General features: G+C 44.0%; 1 pseudogene; it reads left to right on the top strand.

Annotated features, from left to right (window-relative positions):
- The first annotated feature begins 6,238 nt into the window (after positions 1–6,238).
- On the top strand, positions 6,239–17,124 carry LOC138771855 (NXPE family member 4-like; annotated as a pseudogene).
- The last annotated feature ends 4,746 nt before the right edge of the window (positions 17,125–21,870 follow it).

Here is a 21,870-nt window from a genome sequence, read left to right on the forward strand (position 1 = left end):
CAGTCCTTCATACACATAGACATTCTACTTGGCCAAGCATTTATATATTCTGAATGGGGAGAGGGGTGGTCAGCTGCTGCCAAACAGATATGATGGTATTTCTAGGAAAACAAACAGTCGGAAATCCAGCAATCGATTCCGCCACTGACATTATCTGTTCAGGAGCGCTCAGAATGCGTTTATATACTAAACAATAGATGGTCAGCCATCAAAGCCAAAATTGGTAGATGGGACCCACTCTTCTTTAGTGTTCATGGGGGTCTTAAAGTTAAAGAGGTATTCTCATGTTAACTTACATAGTTACATAATAGGGCTTGACAAGTTTAATATATTGACACCACAATCTTTGCTTAATCTCTCGTATATTCTTCTTTGCAAAAGTAATTCAGTGCAAATTCCATATATATCCCCCGTGTGAATCCCGCTCTCATGGGACCTTGTCTTGGCGTCCCGCTTAGGTTGCTGATAAAGTCCTCATGTCGGCTTGGACGGCAGAGACCTCTATGACGGATAGGAGGCCAGGTAGCAGCGTCTTACGTCATCACGCGACGTTTCGGAAACACTTCCTTTCTCAAGCGTGTGAATACTAAGTGAAACCCTTCACCATAAATACTTTGTGATGTCATCAGACCTTCACCACATATCAAATTCTAGACTAAAACATAATGATAAAAACAGGTTTCATTTAAGCTAGCATAATCATACACAGTCTCTAGTATCGTATCATGTTTCAAATAATTACCACTTTAATTATACCATAAACAAACTAATCTCTTTCATAAATGTACTTTTTATTATGTATGACAAACGATGTGTGTATGTGCTAGACTTACAACCGCCACTAGATGGCACACTAGACTGCTCTACGTTACAAGAACGCCTGGAAACTGCACATTTCATTCAATCCTCTCGGTTACTGAGAATCAAGCGTACAAATCCAGTAGGTCTCTTTTTTTGTAATAGTTTCTTTCTGATCTCACTCTTGTCCCTACACCATACCTCCTCCAATACAATCCATCTTAAATCACTTACTTTATGTTTCCTCTCTGAGAAATGTTTCGCTAGGCCTGTCTCACCAAAGCTTTTTCTCTCTTCTATTCCTTCTGCCTGATCTCTCTGCAATAATCTCCTGATGGCTGATCTGTGTTCATTCAGTCGTATTTTTACGGACCTGCTAGTCTGTCCAACATACACATCGCCGCAAGGACATTTGATTAAATACACGACATCACAGGAATCGCATGTGTGCATGCCACAAAGCTGTATTTTATGTCCCTTCCTAGGGTGAGTAATGCTATCTCCTTTTATAATGCTAGAACAGTTCTGACATTGCAAACACAGCCGAAGTCACAGCCGAAATAAATGAAACAAAAATTCATTATTTGGACGTGGAGGTAGAAAAAGTAAATGATGAGATTGTTTCGAGATTGTTCCTATCTGTAGGCTTAGAGAACAATCTATTGCATAGAAACAGTTTCCATGCCCCTGCGACTTTCAAAGGGATCCCTAAGGGACAGCTTATGAGGGTTAGAAGAATCTGTAGTAGTGAACAGGACTACGCCACCCAGAGTAAAGCAATGATAGAGAAGTTTGTAGAAAGGGGTTATGATAGAGAGATAGTGGAGAGAACAGCTAAAGAGGTGAGAGAGATCCCTAGAGAACGACTGTTGGAGAGGAAAGTCAAAGGAAAGAATGAAGAGAGAATAGGATTTTTCTCTAGATATGATTCGCATGCGGGTCTAATCAGAAGAATAATTATGAGACATTGGTCTATTCTTGGGCATGATGATAAGTTCGGCAGATTGCTCAAGAATAGACCTAAATTTGTGTAGAGAAAAGGAAAATCTATCTCCAACAGCCTGGTGAGAGCAGATATTGGAGAGGGTTTAAAACCTAGACAAACAGTTTCAGCTTCTAAAAAAGTAGGAACCTTCCCCTGTTTGCAATGTCAGAACTGTTCTAGCATTATAAAAGGAGATAGCATTACTCACCCTAGGAAGGGACATAAAATACAGCTTTGTGGCATGCACACATGCGATTCCTGTGATGTCGTGTATTTAATCAAATGTCCTTGCGGCGATGTGTATGTTGGACAGACTAGCAGGTCCGTAAAAATACGACTAAATGAACACAGATCAGCCATCAGGAGATTATTGCAGAGAGATCAGGCAGAAGGAATAGAAGAGAGAAAAAGCTTTGGTGAGACAGGCCTAGCGAAACATTTCGCAGAGAGGAAACGTAAAGTAAGTGATTTAAGATGGATTGTATTGGAGGAGGGACAAGAGTGAGATCAAAAAGAAACTATTACAAAAAGAGACCTACTGGATTTGTACGCTTGATTCTCAGCAACCGAGAGGATTGAATGAAATGTGCAGTTTCCAGGCGTTCTTGTAACGTAGAGCAGTCTAGTGTGCCATCTAGTGGCGGTTGTAAGTCTAGCACATACACACATCGTTTGTCATACATAATAAAAAGTACATTTATGAAAGAGATTAGTTTGTTTATGGTATAATTAAAGTGGTAATTATTTGAAACATGATACGATACTAGAGACTGTGTATCATTATGCTAGCTTAAATGAAACCTGTTTTTATCATTATATTTTAGTCTAGAATTTGATATGTGGTAAAGGTCTGATGACGTCACAAAGTATTTATGGTGAAGGGTTTCACTTAGTATTCACACGCTTGAGAAAGGAAGTGATTCCGAAACGTCACGTGATGACGTAAGACGCTGCTACCTGGCCTCCTATCCGTCATAGAGGTCTCTGCCGTCCAAGTCGACATGAGGACTTTATCAGCAACCTAAGCAGGACGCCAAGACAAGGTCCCATGAGAGCGTGATTCACACGGGTGATATATGTTGAATTTGTACTCAATTACTTTTGCAAAGAAGAATATACGAGAGATTAAGCAAAGATTGTGGTGTCAGTATCTTTATTGTATATGGTCTAATGAAAGGGTCTGAGGCGGCCCCTATACCTGACACTTTTTGCCCGGTGTGAATAGAGGTGCATTTTTTTGATTCATACAAAGTTTAATAGATTAGCAATAAAGTAGTGCCAGTGGCGTAGCTGCTATAGAGGCAGGGTAGGCAGCTGCTTTGGGGCCCGTGCAGGAGGGGGGTCCAGGGGAGAAGATAAGACCCATCCTTTCTACTGAATCCCTTATGTACTGCAGTGTGTAAGTAACCTGGGTGTCTCTCTGGCTTTGAAGCGCGCTCCGGAGCGGAGCGCGCTTCATAGCAGGTGGGGGCCGGCTGCAATCAGTAATCAGCTGCAATCAACGGTAATTACACGCTGCAGTGATCGTGCTGCCGCGTGTCATTAACCCCTTAAACGCCATGATCGCAGCGCTCCGGAGCGGAGCGCGCTTCATAGCAGGTGGGGGCCGGCTGCAATCAGTAATCAGCTGCAATCAGCGGTAATTACACGCTGCAGTGATCGTGCTGCCGCGCGTCATTAACCCCTTAAACGCCACGATCGCGGCGCGGTCGCGGCGTTTAAGTGTAAGTGACAGGGGAAGTCCCCTGTCACTTACTGATCGGACCCCCGCAGTGTGACTGCGGGGGTCCCAATCATTAAAACGGACCGCCGGAGGTCTCTCACCTGCCTCCGTGTGGTCCGATCGGCGATCTGCTACACTAAGCCTGCACAGGCAGGCTCAATGAGCAGATCGCCGATAACACTAATCAATGCTATGCCTATGGCTTAGCAATCATCAGTGTAGAAATCAAAGTAGTGAATGTAAAAGTCCCCCAAAGGGACTTTAAATGTGTAGAAAAAAAAATTAGAAAATCCCAATACACTACCCCAAAGCCCCTCCCCCAATAAAAGTTGAAATCACCCCCCTTTCCCTTTATATAAATAAAACATATAAAAATAAATAAATAAACATATAAAATACCGTAGCGTGCGTAACTGTCTGATCTATTAAAATATAACAAGCGTCATTGCCAACAGAGAATGGCGTAGACGAAAAGAGGGAAAAAAGTGCGTGGATTACCGATTTTATGTTACGTTATATATATAAAAAAAATTCATAAAAAGTGATCAAAACGTCCGATCTTCACAAATATTCACAATAGGGCCATTATATTATTAACTAATTGCCAAAAAAAAAAAGGATTTCATAAAAAAAAAAAAAATATATAACATTAGAGAATCTGTGTAACCTGCATATGGTTGTGTTCGGGCTGACCTATAGAATAGTGGTATCATGCCACTTTTACCATTTAGTGCATTACGTAGACACAGAAAACCCCCAAACGTTACCATATTGCATTCTTTTTTACGATTTCACCTATTTATATCTTCATAAATAATATTTTTGGGATTCCGTCATACATGTTATGGTAAAATGAAAGACGCCATTACAAAGTACAACTATTCCTGTAAAAAACAGCAACCCCTTACATGGCCTTGTAGATAGAAAACTGAAAGCGCTAGAGCTCTTAGAAGGGGAGGAGGGAAAAACTAAAGCGCAATAATCAAAATTTACGCGGTCCACTGGGTCATTTTGGGCCTGGTCCTCAAAGGGTTAAAAGAATTTAAGAAAAAAAACAAAACTGTTCTAAACATGTAGAATATGCTTTCCATAGCAAGAAGCTAAAATGTATATTTTTAGATAAGAATTAACTTTGGGAAGTAGTTGAAACAGCTCTGAAGTTAGCCAATGATCTCACACAAGACGAATGCTTACTACATAAGAAAAAAACAAAATCTCTCCTATATACACTCTTAATCGCCACAACAGATTCTCATAAAACCGCTTTTCAGACTGGGTGGGAGACTGAGCTTAATCGCACCTTTACGGGGGAGGATTGGGAAAAGGCCTTCTTTCTCTGTCACAAGTCCTCCATCTCCAACAGGGCTCAGGAAACCAATTATAAGGTCCTCTCGAGGTGGTACAGGGTCCCGACCCTATTGCATAAGTTTTATCCTACTGTCCCTGACACTTGCTGGAGATGCGGATTGGCCAGAGGGACCATGACCCATATCTGGTGGGGTCACTGCTTACAAGACTACTGGAAGTCGGTGATCTCGGTCATTCGGACGATTACAGGTACGCAATTGCCAAATGACCCCGCCGCGCTTTTGCTGTTTATGATACCGGGCCCACTGTCTAAGAGTAGGCAGTCCCTCTTGAAATTTCTCCTGCTTGCCGCGAAAACGGTAATCCCCTGGAAATGGAGAAAAGAGTCCCCGCCATCCTTAACGGATTGGTTCACCGCAGTCCTCTACTTGCAGAGGATGGAGGAATTGAGAGCTGAATTCCACAATAGAGCCATTCCGGTGGCGCGATTGTGGTTCCCTTGGGCGGCGTTTTTGGATACGCCGTTGTATAAATCTCATGCCATCTTGCAGACAACTTGAGCTGTAGGAGCGACGCGACTGCTCCTCTTCCATGCTCTACCTTTTCTCTTTTGGAACCGTGCTGACGCCCTCTCCCCCCTTTGTCTTGTCCCTTGTTCTTCCTATTGTTTTTTCTCTTTCATAGAATGTGGTTCTCGTAGTTGTATGCAGTTTGAATGGACAGATAGTTCAATGACAATGTTACACGCACTCATCTGTGATATTCCACGGCCTGTTCCGTATATCTGTTTACTTGATTTAATCTGGTATGTCACTGAAGCTGGTATATTATCTGGCCCTTGCTTTTCCTTTCTGTATACATTTTTTTTGTTCAATAAAAGCTTTGAATAACAAAAAAAAAAAAACAAAAACAGAAACCCGTCTGATCATGTGGATCGGGATTCGATCATATGACAATCTAAACCAAAAATAAACTTCTACATTTCAGGTGAATAATGCAAAAATGTTTTCCAGATGGAACAAAAAGATCTTTGTGACTGCCTTACTTGTTACCATCTTAGTGTTTAGTTTCATTATACACCATTTCAAAGGGGTAAGTCAAATCTTAGAAGTAAAATGTACCCAAATGGTAAAATCTATAGTAAATCCCTCATCTAACAAATGGTCATGTGACCATTATTTTAAAATAGATGACCTTCCTGTTAGAAGGCTATCACAAAAAACCTTAAAAGCCTTAAAACCCTAGCAGACGTAGTCATCATCTGAACAAGATATAATGAATAGAACAAAATAAAATAGTTAGGAACTAACCTTCATGTCTTTTAGCTAACAACTGTATTCGTTTCTTACTATGAACCTGGAAACAATAAAGTTAGCCATCTTTCTGTGGCTACTCCAACCCCCTCAAAAGATGAACTTCAAACTATGGAAATCTTTAACAGAATGTCCGCCATGATTCCTAATCTGACCTTGACTGACCTTGACAAAGCATCTAGTGCCAGGAAGAGCAGAGCCACCATACTCCACCCAAAACCAAGCTACTGTGTAGGAGACAAGTTAATTGTCCAGGTTGACATGTTTACAATTTGACAATTGTTTACATGTTGACAATTTAGGCAAGAAGAAAACCTATGGAGGAGACTTCATGAACACAAGAATATTTTCACCTAATCTGAAAGCCGCAGCATCTGGGAGAGTTGAAGATTTTAACAATGGAACTTTTCATGTCCATTTCAGCTTGTTTTGGGAGGGACAAGTTCATATTTCGATTGTCCTTTATCACCCAAGTGAAGGAGTCGCGGCTCTATGGAGAGCAAGGAACAAGGACTATGGTCTTGTATCTTTCAGGATCCATAGGATAACTGTAGATCAACAAGTCAAAAGTGAATGTGGATTCAAGCTGAACTTTGCTAAAAACATATGCGAATATGGCAACAAGCAAGACCATGAAGTGTTTTACTGCTACAAACCGGATTTTGGGAGCTGTTGGTCATCAGTTTTTTTCCAGTCCTTCGATAAGAATCTTTCATTCCTTACTCCACTTGAGAAAACGCTATTTAAAAGGTAACAAGATGTTGTATTTTATCCCCCCCCCCCAATATTCAGCCATATGGATATCTTTCATGGTGCCTCCAAAGTCTACATGGGCTGACATCATGAATGACCTCTGGAGTAAAACTGTTGATTAGATAAAACACGCCTACTTTCTTGCAAAAACAGCACCATCCTTGCGTTATGAGTGGTATTGCAATTCTGCTCCATTTACTTAAGTATAACTAGGCTGCAAACCTACACCCAAACTGAGGACAAAAGTGGTGCTGTTTCTGAAAAAAAAAGCCACCATACCTGGCGTTTACTTCCTCTCTTCCCACAGTCATGTGAGGGGACAGGTATAATTATAGGATATTATAGGATGCCTTTAATAGAAATCATATTGGCATACAGTTACTAAAATATAATGTGTTGTTTGTCAAAATAAAAACGGCACAATATTATGTGAATAACCTTCCTTTATTATTCTCTTTCCACCAGAAAAAAAACATTGCAGTAGAAATTCCAACAAATCCTAAATATGTTCATGTGAAGAAATGTTCTAGTAAGTATTTAGTGTTTTTGGTAAATTGTATTGATCAGTATTTGTAGTATGAAGCTAGGGCCACCCAGTGACTTGTGACCTGAACCAGAAGTTCACCCATTTAGTAGAGGTCACTCACGAGTTGTAATCCAACTTTATTTGCATACATTGCATGCATTGTCGCAATGCAGATAATGCGGCATGAAGGGCCTTTACCACCTAACCATTTCTTGGCTGTATTACACTGAACAGAAGAGGGGATCCTGGTCCCCTTTATCCTCAAAGCAATATTTAAGCAGCCGCAACATTAGGGGCATTCTGGAGCAACACTGGGCAGTTTAAGCTGTGAATCCAGTGAGATCTACTATTCCCCCTTGCCTTTCCATACACCTTTAAGGCCAGACAATTTATGACGCTAATCCATCTTCAGACAAAAAGCCAAACAGGGCTTTGTCTGAGTTAGTGATGAGCGAACATATTCATATGTTCGTACGAACATGGCGCTAGTGTTCGTGTTCGCCGATCACGAACAATTTGTTCATTGGTTGGAATATTTATAACAATCATTTTCAAACGTATTTGATTTTGCGAACGTACGAAACTGCGTAATTCACACTTTGCACCTGATAATCTGTACGGATGTGCAACAACCGAAACGCATGCTTCTGCTGTATGTTCCTTATTTGTTCGTGAATGTTCGGCAAACACGAACACAAACCAAACACCATACATTTTTTTTAATGTTTGTGTTCGGGATCCGAACTGAACTTCGGTATGTTCGCTCATCACTAGTCTCAATGTCCAATCCTGGTGCCTATTTATCCTGTGATTGCTTTAATCCTCTGCCCATGTTTTAAAGGAGAAGCCCCACCAACTGTAAAAATGGCAGGTGGGCTGGGGGTGGGTGAAAAAATAACAATCAAGCAACTCACCCATCCCCATGCCTTTGTAGCACCCCCCGGGATGTTCAGAAATTGGGGACGCCCTGCTAGCCACGCTCCCTCTAGCCTTGCCCCCACCCCACTAGCCATGCCCCAACTAAGGAAAAACAGCAGTACAATGTTCTCTGCAGTGAATTATTATCTTTCTTCTATCTATCTCCTATCAATCTATCTCCTATCAATCTATCTATCCACAGTATAACCCCCTGTGGGCAATCCCTCTGTAGCAAGCCCTCTTCGTTGTAGGTAATACCGTCCCTGCCCCCCCCCCTACACACCCACACCTGGCATTCTTCCTACAGACAATCCCTCTGTAGACAATAAGTTGATGCCCCTGTAAGCAATGACACCACCACCAGTAGGTGATGCTCACTGTAGGCAATGAACCCCCTGTAGGCAATTCCCCCACAGCCAATGACCGCCCTGTAGCAAATCCCTCTGTTATCCAGATTGCCCTCATTATAATCCGCCTATGACTATAACATCTAAGGGCATCAATAGCCAAAGTGGTAATTCAGCTGCTAATCACCACATACCCTAGATAGCACAGACATACAGTACCTTCTGTACCCATTTAATACCTCTAAAGTAAGTTTATATCCCAAAGTGCCATAAGGTTAATAAATGGCCACTAACATTTTTGTCTTGGTAATCCCTCAGTGTCTTCCACATTGACTCTGGACCGATGTAAAGTTGGAATGGAATCTCCATTTCCCAGTGGTTTTGTGTTTCAAAATGGCTGGAACCCTGTGTTTTGCAGTCTCGCCAAATTTACTACCAAAGAGCAAAAGTATAAATGTTTAAGTGACAAAATGATCTACTTCATGGGGGACTTCATGGGAACAGTGTCCCAATCTGCAAATCATAGAATGATACAATATAATATAACACATAGAATTTATTACACACCTGTCTTGCTAAAAAGAATCGGCAAGTGGTCTCATGATAATTGTCCTAGATGTGGGGTAGGGGCAGCAGGGTTTATACACATGCTATGGGAATGTCCTAAGCTTCAAGAATTTTGTGCAAAAGTGAATAATATAGTGGGGGTTGACATGGAATGGTCTCCTAAGGTGGCTTTACTGGGTTTGGTACCAAGATTACAGGTCCCCAGGTATAAAATAAAAAAGACTTTGAGGCTTCTATTTTATGCCAAATTGTTAATAGCCCGGAAGTGGATCATGCCCCAAGTTCCGAGGCTAGAAGAATGGGAATCTTGTGTTCAATCTTGTGTCAAGCGGATTGTGGTTATGTTGGGTTATGTAACCTGTGGAGTACTCTCGGGGCGCCTGGAATAATAACTTTCTTTGGAGTAAGAAGTAACTTTTAGGTGGGGAGGAGGCGGTCCGGCTGTTTCCTCGTGGCCTGGGGGCTGGGGGCAGGGGGAGCCGGCGCTGCGGCAGACTACGACATGTGTCATATTGGTAAATAAGCTAAGTTAACTGTGTTTTGTAACAAGTATGGAGTTTTATTTATTTATTTATTATTTTGATTATTTAGTCATTTTTTTATTTTTATTTACTAATCTACTTTTTTCTTTTTTTTTCTTTTTGCTCTATCTCTCTCATCAGCACGCCTTTGTGGAAGTATAATATAATGGATTGAGTGTGGTTATGTTTCTTCCGGGGGGACTCCTTGTCCATGATATATGGGCAGGGAGGCAACCTGGGAGGGACATGAGGGAGTCCAGGGCTTCGGGAAACCAGACCTCTGGAGCTCCGGTGATGATATGGCAGTAAATAAGTTGCGGGCATTAATTGCGACCCCGGGAGGGGTGTGATTGGTGCGAAGGCAGCGAAAGTGTGTCTGAAAGGGTTTTGATGAAGAGGATGGGTATGTAGTTATTATTATAAATTAATTGCGAGGCGTGTGGTGTTTTTTTTTTTTTGTGGTTTATGGTTGACGGTGTCGGGTCGGCTGGGGGGGGGGGGGGCGGTTTCGGTCTGTGGCCCAGTCTCCTGGGGGTGGGAAGGGGACTGGACCGCCAATAGGAATTGAGATAGATATTAAGGTATCTAGCAAAGTGGTAAGAAGGGAGGAGAGGGAAGCTAGATTTGGTTAGGGTATAAAGGCGCCCCGCGAGGTAAACTGCAACAGGAAGTTGTAAAATAATGTAAGGGTTACAGGTTGTGATTTCTGTCTAATGGGTTGGGAGGGGGGATATAAGGATAAATATTATTGATAATGAGGATTATGGATTTTATATAATCTATTTGGAATTAATAAAAATATTTAATAAAAAAAAAATCACTAAAAAAAAAAAAAAAAAGTGCCATAAGGTTAATAAATGGCCACTAACATTTTTGGAATGGAATCTCCATTTCCCAGTGGTTTTGTGTTTCAAAATGGCTGGAACCCTGTGTTTTGCAGTCTCGCCAAATTTACTACCAAAGAGCAAAAGTACAAATGTTTAACCCCTTAACGACCGCGGGCGTAAGTTTACGCCCCCAAAACCCGTGCCTTAACGCAAACGGGCGTACATTTACGCCCGCGGTTTCCCCGATCGCTGCGTTTACACACGCAGCGATCGGGGAAGATGGCCTGCTATAATGTATAGCAGGCCATCCCTGCTTGTCGGCACGGGGGGTGATTAACCCCTCCCGTGCTGACGATCGCCGCTATTGGCTGATCAATTCAGATCAGCATATGGCGGCGATCTGCAGCTTTCCGGGTCACCGGTGACCCGATGGCCCGGAAAGCAATGGCGGTCGGTGCTGTCCGAGGATGACACCGACCGCCATTACTGTTAAAAGTAACGGTGGCCACGGTGCCACGTCCCGATCGCCGGGACCGGCCGGCCAGGAGCGGCCGGCCGATCACGGCGATATAAGTACCCCATGAAAGGGTTAAATACCTGCTGTGGACACCTCAGCTAGGTAGCTAAGGTGTCCAGAGCAGGTATTGACCCATACTCACCGGATCCAGCGTCCCGATCGCGTCTTCCGGGTTCCGAACGCGACTTCCGGGTTCCGAACGCGTCATCGTCTTCGTCGGCATCTTCGTCTTTTTCCGGCGGTCCCCATCGGTAATCATCGGCTCCAGCGTCGTCAAACTTCGGCTTTTTCCGGAATTGGCGTTCTACTGCCCCCTAGCGGCTGATAAGTGTATATAATACACATATCAGTAGCTATAGGGTTGAAGAAAGATTTTTTTTTTTTCCCAATTTTTTTTTTTCTATTATCCGCACCCTATCGCCGCTGAGTGCTGATCAGCATCGCACGTAAGTGCGCCGCTGATCAGCAACTCCTCCTTTTTGGCGTAGAGTGTTTTTTTCCTATATCCTACAGCCACGGTCTGCTTATAAGTGCCGCACATAAGTGCGGCATTTATCAGCAACTCCTTTCTTGGCGTAGTTTTTTTTTTTTATACTTAATGTTAAAAAAACATGTAAAAAACACCATTACACTACACGGAATAAAGTTTTACACTACACCACTACATACCCCATATACCAATCCCCGTATAAAGATGACCCCCAGGGTGTTTTCGGTGTCGGACGCATACGCTATTATTGCCTCCGACACCGAAACAGCCAGTGAGGATGAATGGGGGGGTCCTTTGTTCCTCCATTCATCCTCATCATCCAATGACGTATCTGGGGGTAGCGTAGCGTACGCTGCCCCCCCAGACACGTCTTTTCCGCCAGTACCGTCCCAATAAGAGATCACGGTATGGCGTGAAATTCTACAAACTGTGTGAGCGTACCTCAGGGTACACTTACAGATTTAGGGTACGTGCACACTGCAGAATGGCGAAGGATAACCCTTTGTGCATTCTGCAGATGGCACCCGCCGGCGGACTGATGCAGGCGCGCGTCTCCACCTGTGTCATAGACTCCATGTTATGCATGGGCGGATTCCATCGTCCGTCCAAAGAATGAACACATTTGACGGAGAGCGGAATCCGCCCGTGCATAGAATGGAGTCTATGACACGGACGGAGACGCGCGCCCGCATCAGTCTGCGGGTGGGTGCCAGCTGCGGAATGCACAAAGGGTTATCCTTTGCCATTCTGCAGTGTGCACGTGCACTTAGAGTGTATGAAGGAAGGGACACCCAAATCCAGCCCCCAGATGCCCCCCCCCCCATCCTCTGAGTTAGTGGGGAGATCGTTCGGGAACTGATCTTCCCACTGCTGGATAAAGGTTACCACCTGTACGGGGATAACTTTTATACCAGCACCCCCTCTTCCGGTCCGTCAGTGCCCGAGCTACTGTAGCTTGCGGCACAATCCGAAAATATCAGAAGCAGTAATAGAGCCCTAATATTTAGTAGCCATGGAGCGGCCCCAGCGCTTCTGGATATGAAGGACCCCGGATCGCACCAGGACAACATTTTCCAGGTGACGTCCCCCACACTGGAAAACAGGAGACCCCATAAGAAGTGCAGAGTGTGGCGTAACAGGGGGATCAGGAAGGACACCATTTTCCAGTGTGACACCTGTCCTGATCGCCCCGGCCTCTGCATACTGGATCGCTTCAAGGCGCACCACACGTCACTGGGGTTCTACATTATCTAAATTCTGTCCCTTATTCCTATTTCAGGGGTCACGTTGATCCAGGGATTATTCTGATCGCCATTGTGGAGTCGGGAAGGAATTTTTCCCCTGTGATGAGGCTACTGTCGTCTGCCTCACGAGGGTTTTTTGCCTTCCTCTGGATCAACACAGGTTGAGTTTGATGGACACCTGTCATTTTCAACCTTATAAACTAATAATTGGCCTAATACCCCCAAATAAATTAGAATTGTCCCTTTTTCCCAGCTAAGTAGGTATGGCCGCCATTCCCATTAGAGGATGCCATGATGCAATTACAAAGCCTCTGTGCGGCCAGGACAGTAGAAACCCCCGACAAGTGACCCCATTCTGGAAACTACACCCCATAAGGAATCTAACAAGGGGGGCAGCGGGGATATGGCCCCCTGGTGACGGCCACATTTGGGACGTGAAAATGAAAAACATTGTATTTTTTATTTTCACGGCACATGTTCTACATATGTGCCTGTTACCAGTGGGGTCCATATGCTCACTGCACCCCTTGTTAGATTCCTTATGGGGTGTAGTTTCCAGAATGGGGTCACTTGTTGGGGGTTTCTACTGTCCTGGCAGCACAGGAGCTTTGTAATTGCGACATGGCCTCCATCCTCCATTCCAGCCTCTAAATGGCGCTCTGTCCCTTTGGTGGCTTGCCCTGTGCCCATATGGCACATTATGTCCACATGTGGGGTATTTTCGTACTCAGGGGAAATTACCCTACACGCTTTGCGTTTATTTTCTTTTTTAAGGCTAGACCAACATTTGGTGTAATTTGTTTTAAATTTTTACTCTAAATCATTAATCTTGTCTTGATTTTTTTCATTTTCACAAGGGGCTAAAAAATAAAAAAAACACAAAATTTGTAGAGCAATTTCCCCTGAGTACGGAAATACCGCACATGTGGACATAAAGCGCCATGCGGGTGCAGGGTAAGCCTCCAAAGGGAAGGAGCACCATTTGGTTTTTTGAGGCTGGATTTGGCTGGAATGAATTTCGAGGGGCCATGTTGCATTTAAAAGGCCCCTGTGTTGCCAAGACAGTTGAAACCCCCCACAAGTGACCCCATTATGGAAACTACACCCCTCAGGGAATGTAACAAGGGGTGTAGTGAGCATATGGACCCCACTGGTGACGGGCACAAATATGGAACAATGTGGCGTGAAAATGAAATATTACATTTTTTACACTATAATGTTGGTCTAGCCTTGAATTTATTATTTTCACAAGGGGTTAAAAGAGAAAAAAACACACAAAATGTTTAGAGCAATTTCCCCCGAGTCCGTAAATACCCCACATGTGGACATAAAGCGCGATGTGGGCGCAGGGCAAGCCTCCGAAGGGAAGGAGCGCCATTTGGATTTTGGAGGTTGGATTTGGCTAGAATGGATGATGAACGCCATGTCGCATTTATAGAGCCCTTGTGCTGCCAAGACAGTGGAAACCCCCCACAAGTGACCCCATTCTGGAAACTACACCCCTCAAGGAATCTAACAAGGGGTGCAATGAGGATATGGACCCCTTGATGACGGGCACATTTTTGCCGTGAAAGTGAAAAAATGAAATTTTTCACTTTCACGTCACATTGTTCCACATTTGTGCCCGTCACCAGTGGGGTCCATATGCTCACTGCACCCCTTGTTAGATTCCTTGAGGGGTGTAGTTTCCAGAATGGGGTCACTTGTGGGGGGTTTCCAGTGTTTTGGCAGCACGAGGGCTCTGTAAATGCGACGTGGCCCTTGAAATCCATTCCAGTGAAATCCAGCTTCCAAAAGCCAATTGGCGCTCCTTCCCTTTGGAGGCTCGTCCTGCGCCCGCTTGGCACTTTATGTCCACATGTGGGGTATTTCCGTACTCGGGAGAAACTGCGCTACATGTTTTGTGTTTTTTTTTTCCTTTTATCCCTTTGTGAAAATGAAAAATTGAAGTCTAGAACAACATTTTAGTGTAAAAAATACTTTTGTCTTTTTTCACGCCATATTGTTGGGAAAATCTGTGAAGCACCTGTGGGGTCCAGATGCTCACCGCACCCCTTGTTACATTCCTTGAGGGGTGTAGTTTTCTGAATGGTGTCCCTTTAGTGGTGTTTTTTAGGTTTTGGCACCCCAGAGCCTCTGCCAAGCTGAAGTGATACAGTCAGAAATTACCAAATATAACGGAGCCATTGAAATGCACTAGGCGCTCCCTTATATCTGAGGCTTGTGGTTGCGTCAAGTAGCGCAATAGGGTCACATATGGGGTATTTCTATAAACTGCAGAAACGGGGCAATAAATATTGGGGTGCATTTCTCTGGTAGTAAGTTTATAATTATGAAAAATATTGGATTACAATAAAATCTCTGCACAGAAAATTAAAATTTTCAAATTTCTTACACACTTAGCTTTTATTTCTGTGACTCCCCTAAAGGGTTAAAAAACTTTCTGGATCTGCTTTTGCAGAGTTTGGGGGGTGCAGTTTCTGAAATGGGGTGCTTTGTGGGGCTTTATAACATACAGGCCCCTCAAATACACTTTAAACCTGAACAGGTCCCTAAAAATATCTGATTTTGAAATTTTACTGAAAATTTGGAAATTTGCTGCTAATGTTTTACGCTTTCTATTGTTTAAAAAAAATGAAATATAGTTTAATAAATGCCGCCAACATAAAGTAGACATGTTGCTAATGCTATTTAATATATAATTTATGTGGCATAACCATTTTCTGTATAAGCAGAAAAGGTTTAAAGTTGGAAAAATGCATTTTTTTACAATTTTTACGTTATTTTGGTTTTTTTCATAAAGATTCGTTATAAGTATCGACTCCAATTTACAAGAAATGTGAAGTACAATATGTCACGAGAAAACAATCTCAGAATCAGCCGGATAGGTAAAAGCATCCCGAAGTTATTAATGAATAAAGTGACACAGGTCATATTCATAAAATTTGCTCCGGTCCTTAAGGCCATTTTAGGCCCGGTCCTTAAGGGGTTAAGTGACAAAATGATCTACTTCATGGGGGACTCAACTATACGTCAATGAAGTACATATCTAGTACAGACTTTGAAAGGTAAGGTCAAGCTATAAAAAAAAAAATCACATTGTTTTTGCATAGTAAAAAACTCATTTAAAAAGGCACATCTTGGAGATCTGAATGGAAGAAATGCATGAGAATGTTTCCCTTCTTCAGTGTGCTGTGTGAATACTCATTAAAAAAAGTATGGCTTACCGAAAATGAAAATCATTTATGTTTCAGTGGTTAAAACAATGTAAATCACAGGTCAATATTTACAAATGTAAAATAGGGCACTTGAGGGAAATGGAATCCTCAATCCGAATATTATATCGGCGGTTCTGTGTTGGCAAAGACTTCAGAAGAGAAGGATTTAGGGGTAGTGATTTCTGACAGCTTTAAAATGAGTCACCAGTGCAACCAGGTGGTAGGTGGCACTTACACTGAAAACATATGCTGATGCAATATAGTGGCACCCAAATCTTAGTATAACGCTTCCAAATATAGTTATAAGTCTTGAAAATGGCAATTTCCTTTTCATACAGTATAACTTGATTGCAGTGTTAAATATTCTTTATGTCAGGTAATTTTTCTGTGCACTGTTTTTTTTACAGGTGTCAAAACCTTTAATCTCCATAGACCTGGAATAAATACATTGATGGTCGCAGTAGATCAACAAAGGAATATTTATTTACAGTGGAAAAAACACAGTCACCCAACTGTTGCAAGTCGCTTCCACTTCAAAGATGACGCTTATGTCCAGGAGCAGATAGACCGACAATCCGGAGGAGCCCATTGTGTCATTGTCATCTGTTTTGGTCAACACTTTAGGCTTTTCCCATTCCAGCTCTTCATTAGAAGACTTCTTAATGTACACAGATCTTTAAGTTCTCTTCTTGAGGATTCCAGATACTGTACCAAGGTCATCATCAAAACTGAGAATACCAGAGACGAAAGTGAGGATCAAGAGAGTGATTTCTATGGCTACATCCAAAACTTGATTGTGAAAGATGTCTTCAGAAATCTTCCCGTTGCTGTGGTTGATGCTTGGGACATGACCATTGCTTATAATACACATAATGTTCATCCTCCTGAACATGTGGTCAAAAGTCAAATAGATATGTTTCTAACATATATTTGTTGATTTTGCTAGGAAAACAACTACTTTCCATAGCTGGTGGTCTGCCTTGTATTGCACACGTTGAGGACCTTGTGGGTTTTGTGTTCCTTTGTGCTTATCGCTCTTGATTTATGCTGTAAATTTGTACCTTTGCATTGACTTTGGACTGTTTTATATAGAATCTGAGCATCATCTATATATTGTATATTGTTTTTTTTTTTGTTTTTTTTTCAAAGGTATCATTGTGTTGCATTGCCTGGTCTTCACTGTTTCACTCTTACAATTGTATGAGGTCATGCTGCAAGCCACAGATGGCCATGACCCACTCTTTCCTGTAGAAAATCTATCCTGGCTTTTCATCAGGAAAATCAGCATATAGTCATAGCTGATGCCAGATGATTGCTTACCATGGATATGTCCCACAGATGCAAGCTCGGTGCATGAGCCCTATGAGTTAGAATAGGGCTCGTGAAGGGAACGCATCAGATGTGGGATGTATCCATAGCAACCTGATCCTGCGTCAGATGATGATCTGACCATCTTCCTGAAGGCTTCCCCCCTACTCTGTCTAGACTGGGGATGGTTGACATAGTCTTGCTGGGGTGCCATGAAACTGTCAAAGGCCTTGGAGAGCGTTCCCCTGCTCTTTGACAAGCTGCCTGCTCCACCCTCCCTCTCCCCTGCTCTTTGGACCACAGAAATACGTCCTCTGGCGCTAGTGGTGTCAGATGGGAAGTACATTTTCAGCTTTTGCATCAGGGCCGGTTGATATTGATTCACTCTCATACTGCGTTGCTCGGCAGGAATTAGAGTGGAAAAGTTCTGTTTGTACCAAGGGTCCAGGAGGGTGAACACCCAGTAATCGGTGTTGTCCAAACAAATTTTAACCCGAGGGTCATCGGAAAGACAGCTTAACATAAAGTCAGCCATGGGTCCCAACACGCAAGAACTCCCTCTTCTCAATAGGCTCAATTTCCTCCTCCTCCTCCACCAATTCCTCTGCTTTAGGGCATACATGCTCAACAGCTAAGGATTGAGCATGGGTACCCTCTTCAGTCGTGGCAGCAGTCTGCTCCTCTTCCTCCTCTTCTTCCTCCTCCTCATCCTCTAATTCGTGGTAAGAAACTGATGTCAGGGTGGTCTGGCTATCTAGCAGCGGATGTTCTTCCCCGGTCTCCTGAGATGAAGGCAAAGTCTCAGACTTCAGGCTGAGCAGGGAGGTTTGCAGCAGACACAGCAGCGGGATGGTGAGGCTGATGATGGCGGCATCGCCGCTGACCATCTGTGTTGACTCCTCAAGGGGGCCCAGTACCTGACAGATAGCAGACATCCACGTCCATTCCTCATTGTAGATTTGAGGTAGTTGACTGACCTGAGTACTGCTTCTTACCGAGGTTGACATTTGGCATTCCACAATGACTCTGCGTTGCTGGTAAACCCTGGCTACCATCTGGAAGGTGGAATTCCACCGTGTGGGCACGTCGTACAGCAGTCGGTGAGCTGACAGTTGCAGCAACTTTGCAGTGCCCTAAGGGTGGCAGCATCTGTGGTTGACTTGCGGAAATGCGCATAGATGCGCTGCATCTTGGTGAGAAAGTCAGCCAAATTGGGGTAGGTCTTAAGGAACCGCTGCACCATTGGATTGAACACGTGGGCCAGGCATGGTACATGTGTGAGGGTGCCGAGCTGCAGAGCCGCCGCCAGGTTCCGCCCATTGTCACACACAACCATGTCTGGTTTGAGGCTCCATGGCCAAAGATCTGTCTGCGCCTTAATGCCCTACAACAGCTCCTGGGCCGTGTACCTCTTGTCGCCTAAGCTCAGCAGTTTTAACACCGCCTGTTTACCCACCGCCGTGCTGATGCAGCTAGCACTATGAAATGGAGGCGTAATAGGGAGGAGGAAGAAGAGGAGAAGAAAATATAAATATATAAATTATGAGAGACCGCAAGCGAGGTAGGCCCTGCAATCCTCGGTGTGGGCAGAACATGAGCGGAACCAGGGTCAGACTCTGTCCCAGCCTCCAACAAGTTACCCAATGTGCTGTCAGGGAGATATAGTGCCCCTGCCCGCCAGTACTTGTCTACGTGTTCATGGTCATGTGGACCTTGTCACTGACCGCGTTGGTCAAGGCACGGATGATGTTATCTGACACGTGCTGGTGTAGGGCTTGGACGGCACACAGTGAAAAGTAGTGGTGGCTGGGGACCGAGTACCAAGGTCCCCAAGGTCAGCCACCGCCATGAGGTTTCTAAAAGCCTCTGTCTCTACTAGCCGATAGGGCAGCATCTCCAAGCTCAGCAGTTTGCCTATGTGCACATTTAGGGCTTGTGCATGCGGGTGAGTGGCAGTATATTTGCACTTCCGTACAAAGGTGTGCTGCAGGGACAATTATACGATGTGCTTGGACACCTTGCTGGAGGGTGTGGAGCATAGTGGAGGTGAAGGGGTGGGTGTAGGGCGGGAGGTGCCTGTGCCTGGGGCCTTGGCGCGGGGACTGACAGAGCCAGCCTGAGACACAAGGGAAGGAGCAGGGGTGTGACTTGCAGTAACTCAACGGCCTTGGTTTCACTGAGTGGGGTGTTTAGCACTCATATGTCTGCGCATGCTGGTAGTGGTTAGGCTGGTAGTGGTGGCTCCCCTGCTGATCCTGGCGTAGCACAGGTTGCACACTACAGTCCGTCGGTCATCCGCAGTTTCTTTAAAGAACCTCCAGACTTGCAAACATTTAGGCCTGGCCACGGGAGTTTGACTCTGTGAAACAGTTGCTGATCTACTTGCTCTGGCCATGCTTCTCCCTCTGCCCCCCCTTCTCCTCTTCCAACCGGTCCTGTGGCTGAACTTGCCTCCCCCTCAGAAACACTGTCTACACTAGGCTTATCCACCCAGCTCGGGTCAGTCACCTCGTCCTCATTGACCAGCTTTTCCTTCAATTCCTCACTCTGCTGCCCACTTTGAGTTACATCCATGACAACAACATCACTGTCTGACAACCTGGTCTCATCATCATCAGCAGACACCTCTTTAGACCCCACTTGCAAGTCTCCAATCTCATCACCCACTGACTGCGTGAGATGCATATCACCACAGTGTGCTACTAAAATCGTGGTAGCTGCACTGCAAGTCCCAGCCAGCAGTCTGGAGATTTTAAGCCCTTAAAAGGGCTGTTGGGCTCTTTCTATAGTATCCCTGCCTAAAGGAATGCTAATTCCCTCCTTAAAGGGGTTGGCCACTTTATAGTAAAATTGCTCAGTGTACAGTATTAGTAACTGTACTCACTGTATATACTGACAGCAGGTCCCTGTGTACCTCATAGAGCTAAAATCAGACTCCCCTCCTCCTAGCTGGGCTGCCCTGCTCTGTGGTGTTTTGGTCCATAAGATTCCTTACACGGAGGAGCATGTGACCATGCCCCGCCCCCCAGTGTCCACCACTGAGCCTGTATATGTCTATGGAGGACACAGGGGACAGGGCATGGTCACATGCTCCTCCATGTCGGCCATTTTATGGACTGAAACAAAATAGAGCAGGGCAGCCCAGCCTGGAGGAGGGGAGCCTGATTTTAGCTCTATGAGGTACACAGGGAGCTGCTGTCAGTATATACATTGAGCACACTTACTAATACTTTGTACTGACCTATTTTACTATAAAGTGGCCAACCTCTTTAACGCTCTCCCTGACAAGCAGCAGCTTTGTCCCAATTTTCTTCCAGCATGCATGTGAGGCGAGCACCGCTGGCCCAGATTTTTATATGGCGGGGTCATCTGATCCGGCTAACCAATCGCTGCTATCGACATGTATGGGTCCCACGTGATCGCAGGAGTCTCCTGCATGTTGATTGGCTGAGACATATCGCCCAAACTTGCAGGAAAAGGATGATGCCATTTTCTCGGGTATCGCAAGATGCTCCTCCGAGTAACGAGTACCATCGAGTACCCTCATACATCTCTATTAGTAACCAGTCTTGTGAGTTTGGGCTAGCCAGCTATCTAACAACATGCCTTTAAGAAGGAGGTCACACTTTGTTTTCTGGACATGTAGCTGTGAAACATGTAGCAGTAATACAGGTGACCCTATTTTGCCTTATTACCTTAGAATTCTTCAAATCGATATCTAGATTTCTTTTTTTTTTTTTCCACATTAAGCTTATTGAGGGTATTGAGCTGTGTCCATCCTTTAAGCTTGGAACTTTAAGTAACTGCTTATTGATATTAATCCGTCTTCTTCACTGCTTCACTGTCAATTTTTTTTATTTATTTTTTGTTAAATTAACACTATATATTGGGAGAAGTATCTTGTCTACAGGGAGTGTTCGAATTACTTCACATAAAATTATAGTTGACATGTTATAAATATTATCAAAGTTATGTAAGCATTATATTTGTAAGTATTATATTTAAATGGGTTTTTATTAAAGGAGAAGTCCTAGTTTTAAAATCCTGCAGCCGGCAGGGGTAGGGGGAAATCGATCAGGAGTATAAACACAGTGAACAGCAGGACTGGCCTTGGGAACCTCTCTGGAAAGCATTTTTCCCTGAGTTCTGATGACGTCACGACTTGGGAGAAAAGGCTTATCACGGCTGATGGACTGGCTGCTCAGCCAATCAGTGAATGGCGCTGCATCCTGCCCCAGTCACTGACTGGCTGAGCAGCCAATCCATCAGCCAGATTGTTAATAGTGATGAGTGAACATGTTCGTAAATGTTCATATGTTCATACGAACATGACTAATTGATTGTGTTCGCCGATCACAAACAAATATTTTGATGGTTATATCGATCATTTTCGAACATATTCGAACATTTATCTCACAATGCACGCAACTGCGCAAGTTTCCTGCTACCAATTTGAAAGAGCCAATGAACATGTGGGGAAGGAAGGGCACATCAGGTAATGTAGAAG

This window comes from Dendropsophus ebraccatus, chromosome 14, assembly GCF_027789765.1.
Source record: "Dendropsophus ebraccatus isolate aDenEbr1 chromosome 14, aDenEbr1.pat, whole genome shotgun sequence".
In the NCBI taxonomy this organism is placed as follows: domain Eukaryota; kingdom Metazoa; phylum Chordata; class Amphibia; order Anura; family Hylidae; genus Dendropsophus; species Dendropsophus ebraccatus.